The sequence below is a fragment of the Balaenoptera ricei genome, chromosome 9, assembly GCF_028023285.1.
Source record: "Balaenoptera ricei isolate mBalRic1 chromosome 9, mBalRic1.hap2, whole genome shotgun sequence".
Taxonomy (NCBI): Eukaryota; Metazoa; Chordata; class Mammalia; order Artiodactyla; family Balaenopteridae; genus Balaenoptera; species Balaenoptera ricei.
The window spans coordinates 105,817,079-105,829,114 of record NC_082647.1 but is presented as its reverse complement, the minus strand read 5'-3'; the positions used below and the strand labels follow the sequence as shown (position 1 = coordinate 105,829,114).

At 43.9% G+C, this 12,036-nt stretch overlaps 1 non-coding gene across 1 annotated transcript; it reads right to left on the bottom strand.

Moving 5' to 3' along the window:
• Positions 1-2,545: 2,545 nt before the first annotated feature.
• LOC132372261 (small nucleolar RNA SNORA11) lies at positions 2,546-2,675 on the bottom strand. The gene has a single exon (XR_009505132.1). It is a non-coding gene; the product is annotated as a small nucleolar RNA SNORA11 (small nucleolar RNA).
• Positions 2,676-12,036: the final 9,361 nt, after the last annotated feature.

Sequence of the window (12,036 nt, the reverse complement as noted above, 5' to 3'; positions counted from 1 at the left end):
CCAAGCTCTGACTTGTTGTTGTTTTATTTGAGCCACTAGAGCTCTTCTTCTATTACTTACAGCTGAAAATATTCCAGAGTCTAACAACAGGTCATGGACATTGCAGGTACAGACCACAGTAGTGCCTGGCAAATGGCATGTCCTGTGTAGGGGACGTAGACAAGGGTGTGACATAAGTGGCCAGATAGTGAAAACCCTGAAGAACTCAGGCTAAATTCTGCAGAGTACTGGAATCCTGGAAAACACACACCCTTTTTATTTTAAAAAGCATATTCAGTCTTAAAAGGAAACTAACCCAATATTTTAAAATATACTTGAAAGTACATTGTGTTCAATTTTCAAAATCTTAAACTGACATTATACTGAATTAAAGAACGAAAACTAAATGAAAGCTGTATCTGGAAAGGCAAATACGGAGAATGTGTTCCAGGCTACACTTTAGAACACAAATATTTTGATGCTCATAGTGCAGCCCATAGGTCAATGTGTATTTTCCCCTCTCAATTCGCTGAAATTAATGGGCATGTTTTGGCACATCAAGCAAAATAACAAACTTCCTAATTCGCTTTGTGAGAGCCATTCAGGCTGTTAACAGGGAAAATGCTATTTTACAACCTGTAATTAGAGGAACTGCTCCCAGCCTGCACCAGGAGTACGGGGACCAATCACTCTTTGTCCTTTGTAATAAGAAGAAAGAATCCTCGTGAACCCCCAAACACGCTGCAACTGAACACTGAGTCATCAGCAAAGGACGTGCTTCAGAATCCCCGCAGAGGGGTGAGGGGCAGTTGGCTGATTGCAGTTTCTTGCGAAATTACTGGGTGTGTGAGCTATTAGGTGACAGTATGACCTGATAGACTTTGACGTCAATGCATTAGGGTTTAACTGGCAGAAATCCTGTTTTCCTTTGGTGACGGTCCTGAGAAGTAAGTGGTTGTAGAGTGTGTCCTGCATGCCATCTTCCTGCCCGTCCCATCTATAACCAAGCTGGCTCCAGCTGGGTGGGGGCCGCCTCGGACTGTGGGAGCCACAGAGCATGCCTGCGGGACTCTGGCTTCAACACTCTACTACATGCTTCGTGCCTCAGTTTCCTCCCTTGCGGTCGCGGATTACACAAGGTAACCCCTGAAGAGAACTCAGCACCTCCCGCCACGTGCCGTGTGTCAGTTTCCCAACAGCCTGAGAGCTGTGCTCTGCACCCTCAGAGTCCATTGTCTCCCTTGTTATTTCTGCTTCTGTGCTGCTCGTCATCTTACGGGATCACAGCAACCCCCGCACATCTCACTACAGGGCAGTTCTCAGGGGTCATCCAGGCCGTGCCCCTGCTACCAGTCAGTCTTCTGGGAGCTCACGGGCCACACATCTAACCTGCCACTCCCCAGGGGACACTGGAGTGACTCTCGTGTGATAATCAGACTATGTAATTTCATTGGTTAGGACCCACCCTCAGTCCCCTCACTGTAGCTTGTCCTCTGGTCAGGTGGTAAATCCTCCAGGCCCTCAGGGAAATCTCACTGTTCTCTTGAGGCTGAAGACAAATCATACCATTGAACTTGTGATACAAAATTTGGACAAACTTATATGTATTTTCTTGTCCTCATGGAATTATCTCCAAATAGTTAATCAGGTTTGCAGATGCAATTAGCTGGATTGGTATGGTGTGGGGTTCAGATGGCCTGGGAGGATGGGTACCAGCCCTGGACCTAAGAATGATAATGGTCTTTTTTTTTTTTTTTTTTGTAGGTTAATTTGTGCTTTTATTTGCCAGTATAACTTAATTACAGCGGCCAGCAAACTTTCTTGATCTAAAAAATACATTTTACACCACAATCAAACAAACACATATCTAATATGTATACATATATAAAATTGAAACAAAAGTTTTGCCAAAAACTTCTACCCTGAGTGTTAATTTTTTTTTTGAGACATTTTTTTTCTAAAGCAGTTTTAGGTTTACTACAAAATTGACAGGAAAGTACAGAAATTCCCCATATACCCCCTCCCCTCACATGCATAGCCATTATCAACAGAGTGGTACCTTTTTTTTTTTTTTTTTTTAAGCCAGTGATGAACCGCATTGACACATAACCACCAAAGTCCACAGTTCACCTCAGGGCTCACTTTAATGAAGTGAATAGTGTTGCACACTCTATGGGTTTGGACAAAAGCATGAGGACATATATCCATCATTATAATGTCATTCAAAGTATTTTCATTGCTTCTAGAAACTTCTGTGCTCTGCGTATTCATCTCTCCTCTCCCCCCAGTCTCCTGGCAACCACTGATCTTTTTATTGTGGTTACTGTCTCCATAGTTTTCCCTTTTCCAGAATGGCATATAGAACCTATTTTTCTTTTTCTTTTTTTTTCCTTGAAAAGAGAGGTTCTAAGCCTTTATGTCTGTAAGACCACTCATGGCCCATCCATGCACGGACCAGACAGGCTCTAGGTGGCAAACTCCCCCACTAAATACCATAGCTTTCCTTTCAATATTGAGCCCAGTCCCACTGGTCCTATGCAGAAGCCACGTGGAGGTGCAGGGGGACACGGGTTGGGTATTTGTTCATAAGAAGGCCACAAGTTTTGTGCCCCTTGTCACAATGCACCCAGATTCCTGTTGGGTATGCTGTGAACAGAGGAGCCGTTTCTTCAGGCCCCCCGCTCTGAGCACACCCCAACCTTAACGGTCTTGAACAAGCTATCACGTCTAATTGGAATAAAGGCAAGTCTTGACATTTGCTCTCCAACGTGACAAACCCTAAATGAGGAGAAAGGATGCCAGAGCAGCTTAACAGGGCTCTCGCCAACCAAAGTGGAGACAAGCAAACCATCGGAAAGGAGAGTAACCACGGTTGACTGAAGCACATTCAACCTATAAAAATCCATGAGCTCATAATAATTCTCAAAGAGAGCAAACACACAAACAAAAACCCTTCCCTAACTTGCCTTCCTTAGAACCAAGAGTTATACCAATGCTTTCCTCTGAAAATTCAGTTAGGCAGGGGGAAGAATGAAGGCCTTATTCACCTTTCCTGAAGAATCCATATTTGGGGTTACTAAATAGCCCCAGCTGATAAGAAAAAAATCTTCTGTATGGAATTAGGCCAGCTAATAACCACAGGTGGTAAGATGAGAAAATCCCCTTTCATAGCCCCTGATGAAATAACTCAGGGCCCTGAGGTAGACGGGGCTAGATACACTCAGGGTTCCAGATGTGCACCCCAATAGCTTTCAGCTCCTAAACCCAGAGAGCTACTTGAGCAAAAGGAACAGTCAGGCAACCAGGCAGCCTGTGGAACCCCAATGTGGTTTCCTGCTTAAATTGTTCAGACATAACCACCTCAGGGCTTCGGGACCTCCTTTCCAGAGACAGGAAATAGTGAGCCATTAAACCACTGCAGGACGGTCAGACCCACCAGAGGACAGATCCTCTACAAGACCACTGACCTGGTCTCTTCAACAATATAGTGAAAAAGGGAGGTGAGGGAGGAGTCAATTTAGCTTAAAAGTGACACAAGAAATCAAAAATCAAAAATTCTGTCCTTGATCTGCATGAACCATATTTTAAAGATATCTTGGAAACAACAGGAGACACTTGACTTTCTAATAAGTATGAGATGATGACAAAGAATGATTGTTAATTTTCTTAGGTGTGGAAAATAGGATTGGTATTATATAGGAAAGGGTACTTGATTTTTAGAGGAGAACATTAAAGTAATTAGGGTTAAATGCCACAATGTATGTTATTTAGTTTAAAATACTTCAGCTAAAAACAGCAGTTGTAGCAATATAACAAAATGTTAACAGTGAAATCTAGGCGGTGTGTATATGGATATTCATTTTAATATCCACTATATGTTTGAAACATTTCAAAATAAAAAGTGAAAAAAAAGGCAAAAGATACATGGCTTAACAGTAGCTCCTTAAGCAAAAGGTGCGGTGATTCTGTGTAGGGCAAGAGATGAGAGCTGGTGTATCACCAGCAAGGTGGCAGTGACCCCCGGGCACATCCCTGGAAATAGGGTTTGCAGACGTAGGACAGTGGTCATCCTGCAGGTGAAGAACTGGAAGGGACATTTGGGAAAGGTACTTGGAACCACGCTCTAGAACAGAAGTGACAAACAGATCTTGGATGGTGGCCACCATGCTGAGAATCTTCCCAGACCATCCTTCAGGTCAATGGGCAGAGTTCTCTGAGCAATGGGTGATGGACCATCCTTTTGCCTTTCTGAAATCCTGACCTTTATGGACCCACAACATATACGAGGGGAGAAGTTAGAGAGGCAAAAATCTATACCAAGTGAGTTTAAAAAGAAAGAAGGTTTGGGTTTGATATGCAAAATAATGTTAGCGACATGCAAATGACCCGAGAGGAGGTGCCCAGGTTGTATAGGAACCTTCTGCACACCAAGGGCCCAGCCTGGAGGACACAGCCCAGCCACCCAGTTCCTGGAGGACAGAGAATACCCTTGTCCATCCCAGGCAGAACCTCTCCGTGGTGGGAAAGGGAGATGTCAGAGAAAAGAGAGGAACTCAGTCCATTCTTGGAAAGAAGGCTCGAGCAGGATGTTCAGGTGCGTGCATGCACGCGCGCACGGACGTGTGTGTCTTCCTATTGCTTTTGTGTTTTTATTTCCTTGATTTCTCCTCGTATTTTTTTATCTCCTTCCTTCTGCTTGCTTTGTGTTTATTCTGCACTTCTTTTTCTAGGTTCTTGAGGTGGTAGCTCTGATTATTGATCTGAGACTTCTCTTCTAATGCAGGTATGAGGCTTCTAATGCAGCCTCCAACAGCTAACTATCAAAATGAAAAGTTTGATAATTTTTATTTTCATTTGGTTAACAGTATTCTGAAGTTTCTCTGGACTTTGATTCATGGATTATTTAGAAGTGTGTTCTTTACTCTCCATCTATCTGGGGATTTTTCACCCCTCTTTCTGTTACTTACTTCTAGTTTAATTCTTTTGTGGTCAGAACGTACTTTGTGTGATTTCTATTCTTTTAAATCAGTTAAGGTGTGTTTTAAGGCTGAGAATGTGGTCTACCTTTGTGAATGCTCCATGTGAGCTTGAGAAGAGTGTGTGTTCTGCTGTTGGATGGAGAACTCTCTAAATTTCAATTAGGTCAAGTTGATTGACAGTGTTTTACAGATCATCTGATCTCCTGCCTCCTTGATCAATTACCGACAGAAGCATGTTGTAGTTTCAACTACAAAAATGGATTTGTACATTCTCGTTTCAGTTCTATTAGTCTTGCTCTATATATTTTGACATATTTTTAATGTATTGTTAGGTTCATGCATGCTTAGTGCTGTTATAGCTTCTTAGAGAATCTATCGTGTTACTCTTCATTCCTGATCATCTTTCTTGTTCTGAAATCTATATTGTCTGAAATTAATACAGTTCCTCAAACTTTTGTTTGATTAGTGTTCTTTTGATTAGTAGCATGGTATTTCTTTCTCTGTTTCTTTCTTTAGGGAGGTTTTCTATCTAAATATTTCTATATAGGTGGGTTTGTTGTAGACAACATAGTTGGGTTTTTGCTTTATGTCCACTCTGCAAATCTCTTTCAATTGGTGTACTTAGACAACTCATATTTTAAATGACTACTAATGCAGATGGATTGGTATCTACTATCTTTGTAACTGTTTTATCGTCATTTTATTTGCTCTTTTTTCCCTATTGGTGCATTTTGTGAGTTCAGTTGAGCACTTTATACTATTGTATTTCATATTTTCTTAGCGTATCATTTATACTTCTTGAAAAATTTGTAGTTCTTGGCCTAGAGAGTACACTGTACATTTTTCACTCATCTTAGTCCACCTTCAAAACAACACTCTACAGCTCCATGTGGTACAGGTACTGGCTATTCCCACATTTTCCCTCCTGGTTCTCCCGTCATTGTTATCATTCATCTCACTTAGTCACCCAATACATTGTTATTATTACTGTTTTAAAAAAAACAACTACTTTTAGATCAATTAAGAACAAGAAAAATAAAATATTTTATTTTAACCTCCATCTATTCCTTCTCCAGCAATATTCCCTTCTTTGTACAAATACAAGTATCTGATCTATGCAGTTTCCTTTCTACCCAAAGAACTTCTGATATTTCTGTGTGGCATGTCAGGTGGCAATGAGTTCCTTCAGTTTTGTTTTAAAAATTACTTTTTTCTCATTCATTTTTAAAGAATAATTTCTCTGGATACAGAATTCTAGGTTTCTCTTTTCTCCAGCACTTTAAAGATGTCAGTTCACTGTCTTCCTTCTTGCATGGTTCCTGGCAGGAAGGTCTCTCTGATTCTTACACTTGTTCCTTCAGAGTTAAGGTAGTTTTTTCACCCTCTAGTCTGCTTGGAGTTCTCTGAGCTTCCTGGATCTGTGGTTTGGTATCTGTCATTAATTTGGGACCATTCTCAGCCATTATTTCTTCAAACATTTCTTCTACCTCCCTTTCTCTTTCTTCTCCTTCTGGTATTCCAATTAGACATATGCTACACATTTTGATATTGTTCTATAGTTCTTGCACAGTCTGTTCTGTTCTTTTTTTTCTTTGCATTTCAGTTTGGGCAGTTTCTATTGGCTTCCTTCAAGTTCAGTGATTTTTTTCTTGGTGTATTATTCAGTGTTCTCCAGAGAAAGAGAGCTAATAGAAGGGAGAGAGAGAGGGATGTTAATGAATTGTCTCAAGTGATTGTGGGGCAACTGTGAAATATGCAGAGTAGATCAGCAGGCTGGAAGCTCAGGCAGGGTCTCTGTGCTGCAGTCTTTTTTAAAATTTTTATTAATTAATTAATTTATTTATGGCTGCATTGGGTCTTCGTTGCTGCGTGCAGGCTTTCTCTAGTTGCGGTGAGTGGGGGCTACTCTTTGGGGCGGTGCGCGGGCTTCTCATTGCGGTGGCTTCTCTTGTTGCAGAGCACAGGCTCTAGGCATGAGGGCTTCAGTAGTTGTGGCTCACGGGCTCTAGAGCGCAGGCTCAGTAGTTGTGGCGCACGGGCTTAGTTACTCCGCGACATGTGGGATCTTCCCGGACCAGGGCTCGAACCCGTGTCCCCTGCATTGGCAGGCAGATTCTCAACCACTGCGCCACCAGGGAAGCCCCTGTGCTGCAGTCTTGAGGCGGAGTTGCCTCTTCTTCAGGAAACTTCAGTCTTTGCTCTTAAGGCCTTCAACTAACTGGATGAGGCACTCCCCCCACATTACAGAACATTAGTAACCTTACTCCACATCTGAGTAGAGTCTGAGTAACTGATTTAAATATTAATCACACCTGAAATATATCTCCACAGCAACGTTTAGACTAGTGTTTGACCAATAAACTGGGCACCATAGGCCAGGCAGGTTGACATAAGTTAACCACCACAGTCCGCCCCTTGTCAATCTGGCACCCTTCCACATCTCCTTAAACCATACTTCCTTCTATAGCCAAACACCCCAGACTGGGTGGCTTATAAACAACAGAACTATATTTCTCACAGTTACGGAGGCTGGAAGTCCAAGATCAAGGCACCAGCACAGTCATGTTCTCGTGAAGGCCCTCTTCTGGTTCACAGCCAGAGCCTTCTCACTGTGTCCTCTTGTGGTGGAAGGGGCAAGGACCCCTCTGGGGTCTCTTTTATAAGGACACGCATCCCATTCATGAGGACTCCACCCTCATGACCTAATCACCTCCCAAAGGCCCTACCTCCTCCAAGTATCATCACCTTGGGGATTAGGATTCCATCATATGCATTTTGGTGGCAGAGGGACGGGCACAAACATTCAGTCCATAGCAGGTAAATACCCAGACGTGTGATTGCTGGCTTATATGGCAATTGTATGTTTAATTTTAAAACAAGCAAAAAACCCTGCCAAATGAATTTCAGAGTAGCTATACCATTTACATTCCCACCAGTGGTGTGTGAGAGATCCAGTTTCTCTGAATCCTCACCAGCATTTGATATTGTTTTTGTTATTTTTTTTAGCTGTTCTGATAGGTGTGTAGTAAACCATCTCATCATGGTTTTAATTTGCACTGCCCTATTGGCCAATAATGAATATATTTGCATGTGCATTTTTGCCATCTGCATACCATCTTTGGTGAAATGTTTGCCCATTTCTTTTACTGTTTCATTTTGAAAGTTCTTTATATATTCTAGATATGAGCCCATTTTCAGATATGTGGTTTATAGTTATTTTCTCCAAATCTGTAGCTTGTCTTTCTACTCTTTTCTTTATTTTTTCTTTCTTTCTTTCTTTCTTTCTTTCTTTCTTTCTTTCTTTCTGGCTGCATCAGGTCTTAGTTGCGGCACGTGGGATCTTTCATTGCAGTGCATGGGCTTCTCTCTAGTTGTGGCGTAAGGGCTCCAGAATGCCTGGGCTCTGTAGTTGCCGCACGCGGGCTCTCTAATTGTAGTAGGAGGGCTTAATTGCCCCGCAGCATGTGGGATCTTAGTCCGACCAGGGACCGAACCTGCATCCCCTGCACTGGAAGGCAGATTCTTAACCACTGATCACCAGGGATTGCTCAGTTTGGCTTTCTGGGCCTAATTCTGTTTGCTATGGGGAACAATTGAAAGAGAACAGCTTTCAAAGCTCGTTTTGGAACACAAATAGACGATTTATGTAATTAGCCCAGGTGCAATTTCATGGCACGCCATCAAGTGGCTTCCTCATGAACTAGATTGGCACCACCTGATTCTTATAAACATAAATAGATCAAGTTGTTAAGTAACAAGTAATTGCAGAGAGCACATGATATTCTCTCTGGGCAAATCAGACTACCCACGTTTAATCTGGCTTCTGTACTGCTCAGGGGAATCAGAAAGAGGTGGAGGGAGGCTATCAGAATGATGGGCTGAGGGGCTTCCCTGGTGGCGCAGCGGTTGAGAATCCGCCTGCCAATGCAGGGGACACGGGTTCGAGCCCTGGTCTGGGAAGATCCCACATGCCGCGGAGCAAGTGGGCCCGTGAGCCACAACTACTGAGCCTGCGCGTCTGGAGCTTGTGCTCCACAACAAGAGAAGCCGTGATAGCGAGAGGCCCGCGCACCGCGATGAAGAGTGGCCCCCGCTTGCCGCAACTGGAGACAGCCCTCTCACAGAAACGAAGACCCAACACAGCCAAAAATAAAATATAAATAAATTAAAAATTAAAAAAAAAAAAAAAAAGAATGATGTGCTGAGCAGTTTGGGTTAAATTCAAGGGGATATATGAACGGCCCTGTGATCTAGTTAAAATGCAAATACAGCAGTGAATGATAAGAACACATTTTTTACCATGGCTTTACTCTCCTTCAGAGGAATTCATTATTCTTAAATTACACGCCAAAAACTATTTGCAGCAGATATTATAACAAGCGTGAACAACTTTTTATGTATAAAGAGCTCATGCAAAATTAAGAAAAATATGAAGACCCAAATATTTAAGTTGTCAAAGGATGTGAAGAGTCATGTCCCAGGGGAAATACAAATGACTGATGCATATGTGACAAAAATTAAATTTCACTAGTAAGCAAAGAAATGGAAAATAAAGCCATGAAGTGATGCCTTTTTGTCACCCATACTTCTAGCAATAATTTAAATGTTGATATTGCATTTGCTTTTATCCCTCTGGAAACCCCATTGGATGGCCTCATAGAAGCACAGAAAATACACCCATGAGAGCAAAGGAGGAAGGAAAGTTGTTCTGTCTATGGATGACTTGAGACAGGCATGGGGACTGGTGTTTGTGGATGGGTGAACAGAGCGAGGGATGTCACAGCCGGCAACATCCCGGAAGTCTGCCCTGTTGCCCTGAGCTCAAGGTCATCGGGAATAGTGGAGGCCAGGAGTGGGAGTGACACAGACACCCAGCACTGACGGGAGGTCTGTGTCTGGAGCAGCTGCAGCTCCAGCCCCTGGACATCTCCCACACCCTGTCCAGACAGCAGATACCTGTGCAAGCCACCCACCCAAAGGCAAAACCAGAGGATCTTCCCTGAAGAAATGGACCTTTCTGGGGAGTCCCAGGGTTTCCAGAGTGGTGCTGGTACCCAGAATCAGCCCCACCCCTCCTGGAATGTGGACCCACAACATGACCCGCCTGCTGGCCCGCGCCCACACCATCGCAGTGTGGTCAGGGAGGGGGCCTTGCCACAGGGGCTGAGTGAGGCCACTTCAGGCCCCATGTTGGGGAGAACACAGGAGGAATGTCACAGCGGGGAGCATGAAGAGAAGGGAGAATCCGCAGGAAAACTGACCCGGAAGCGTGGATCATTCTGCAACAGAAGAGCTCCTTCATAAAGGATTTGAGTTTGTGTTTTCAGAGTTGTTCAGGAAGATGTAACATACATACAAAAATAGGATACTGCGACAAAGTAACACTTGGAAAACAAGACGACCTTTTAGAAGTGAAATCGATTGTTTCAATAAAACATGGAGCTAAAAAGGACAAGACAGAAAATATGAAAGAAAATGTTAAAAAGAGACAGAAGATCAATGCAGGATGGCCGTAATTTGACTAAAAGGGAGGGTCTGGTTGATCCATGAAACAATACAAAGTCTTCAGTTTCAGAGGCCACCGAGAGTTCACAATGATTGAAATAGACCACATATTCAGCCTCCGTTTTTAAGACTGTGAAAATATTAAGGATAAAGAGAAGATTCTAGGAGCTTCCATAGAAAAAAGCAGATCACCTGCAAAGGAACCAGAGCCGAACGGGCATCAGAATGTTCACTAGTCATTCCAGATTCCCAGTGAGTTTCAACCTGGAACTCTGTAGCCACACCATGAATCAAGTGTGAGGACTCACTGCAGAGTGTCCAGACATGCAAAACATTCAAAAATGCATTTGTTTTTGCACCCTTTCTTGGGAATTTGCTTGAAAAGGTGCTGTCTCAATAGAAGAAAAGCCCAGAGGAAGAAAGCTAGAAACCCAGGGATCTCGGTTGCTCCTGGCTGTGTCCCCAAGTCCGCAAGAGAGTGAGGCCCAGGGAGAACGGCGCTGATTCCTGGGGAGGGGTTATGCGCAGAAAGCAAGCTGAGGGTGACGTGTGTGTGACCGGCTATGGGAAAGCACACTACTCCTTTTCCGGTATGAAAAAAAGTCTCCAGGGGGAAAAAAAAGCCAGACTGCATTAGTTTGCGAGGGCTGCTATAACAAAGAACAACAGGCTGGGCAGCTTAGACAGAAGTTTATTCTCTCACAGTCCAGGAAGCTGGAAGTCTGAGATCAAGGTGTCGACAGGGCTGGTTTCTCCCAAGGCCTCTGTCCTTGGCATGCAGATGGCCATCTTCTTCCTGTGTCCTCACATGGTCGTCCATCTGTGTGTGTCTGTGTCCTAATCGCCTCTTCTTATAAGGACACCAGTCATATGGGATTAGGGCCCAGCCATATGGCCTCATTTTAACTTAGTCACCTCTTTAAAGACCCTACCTCCAAATACAGTCACATTCTGAGATCCTGGGGGTGAGGACTTCAACATACAGATTTTGGGGGACACGGTGCAGCCCATAACATGTACTGAAATGTTGTTACTAGAAAGAACAGAATGTACAAAGCAAATTGCAACATGGCCTGACTTCGCAGGGCAGGTGGAATGTAAGAAATGAGAACCCATTTGGCCACTGAACACCTGGATGTCTGTATTTTAAAGCACATGCCTGCCACATTTGTGAGCTTCAGGCCCTTCACAGGGTTTGGAATTTGGGTTTGCAGGCTCAGTTGGTGAAGGCGGGGTCTTGTTTCTCCTTCTATGAACACCAACCCCCGGCCGGTGTTCCCACAGTGGCTGGAAGAGGGAGGCTGTGACACCCGGAATTCCTCCCACAGTTGGTGGGTGAGGAATTTAATGAGGGACCACCTCAGGCTCTCACGGCCTCGAGCAGCCAGGTCCAGAAAGAGGAAAACAGGCTGGAAGAACGGGGACGTGAGGGGAAGGTAGTCAGAGGATGTTCTCCCAAGGCCACCCTAGTCCAGGAAGGTGGGTCCAGGTCCTGGGGTGCAGAAGAAGGAGAGATGTTTATGCCAAGCTCAGTTATGACTGATCAGTGGGGACGGCCGTGCAGGTGGTCGTT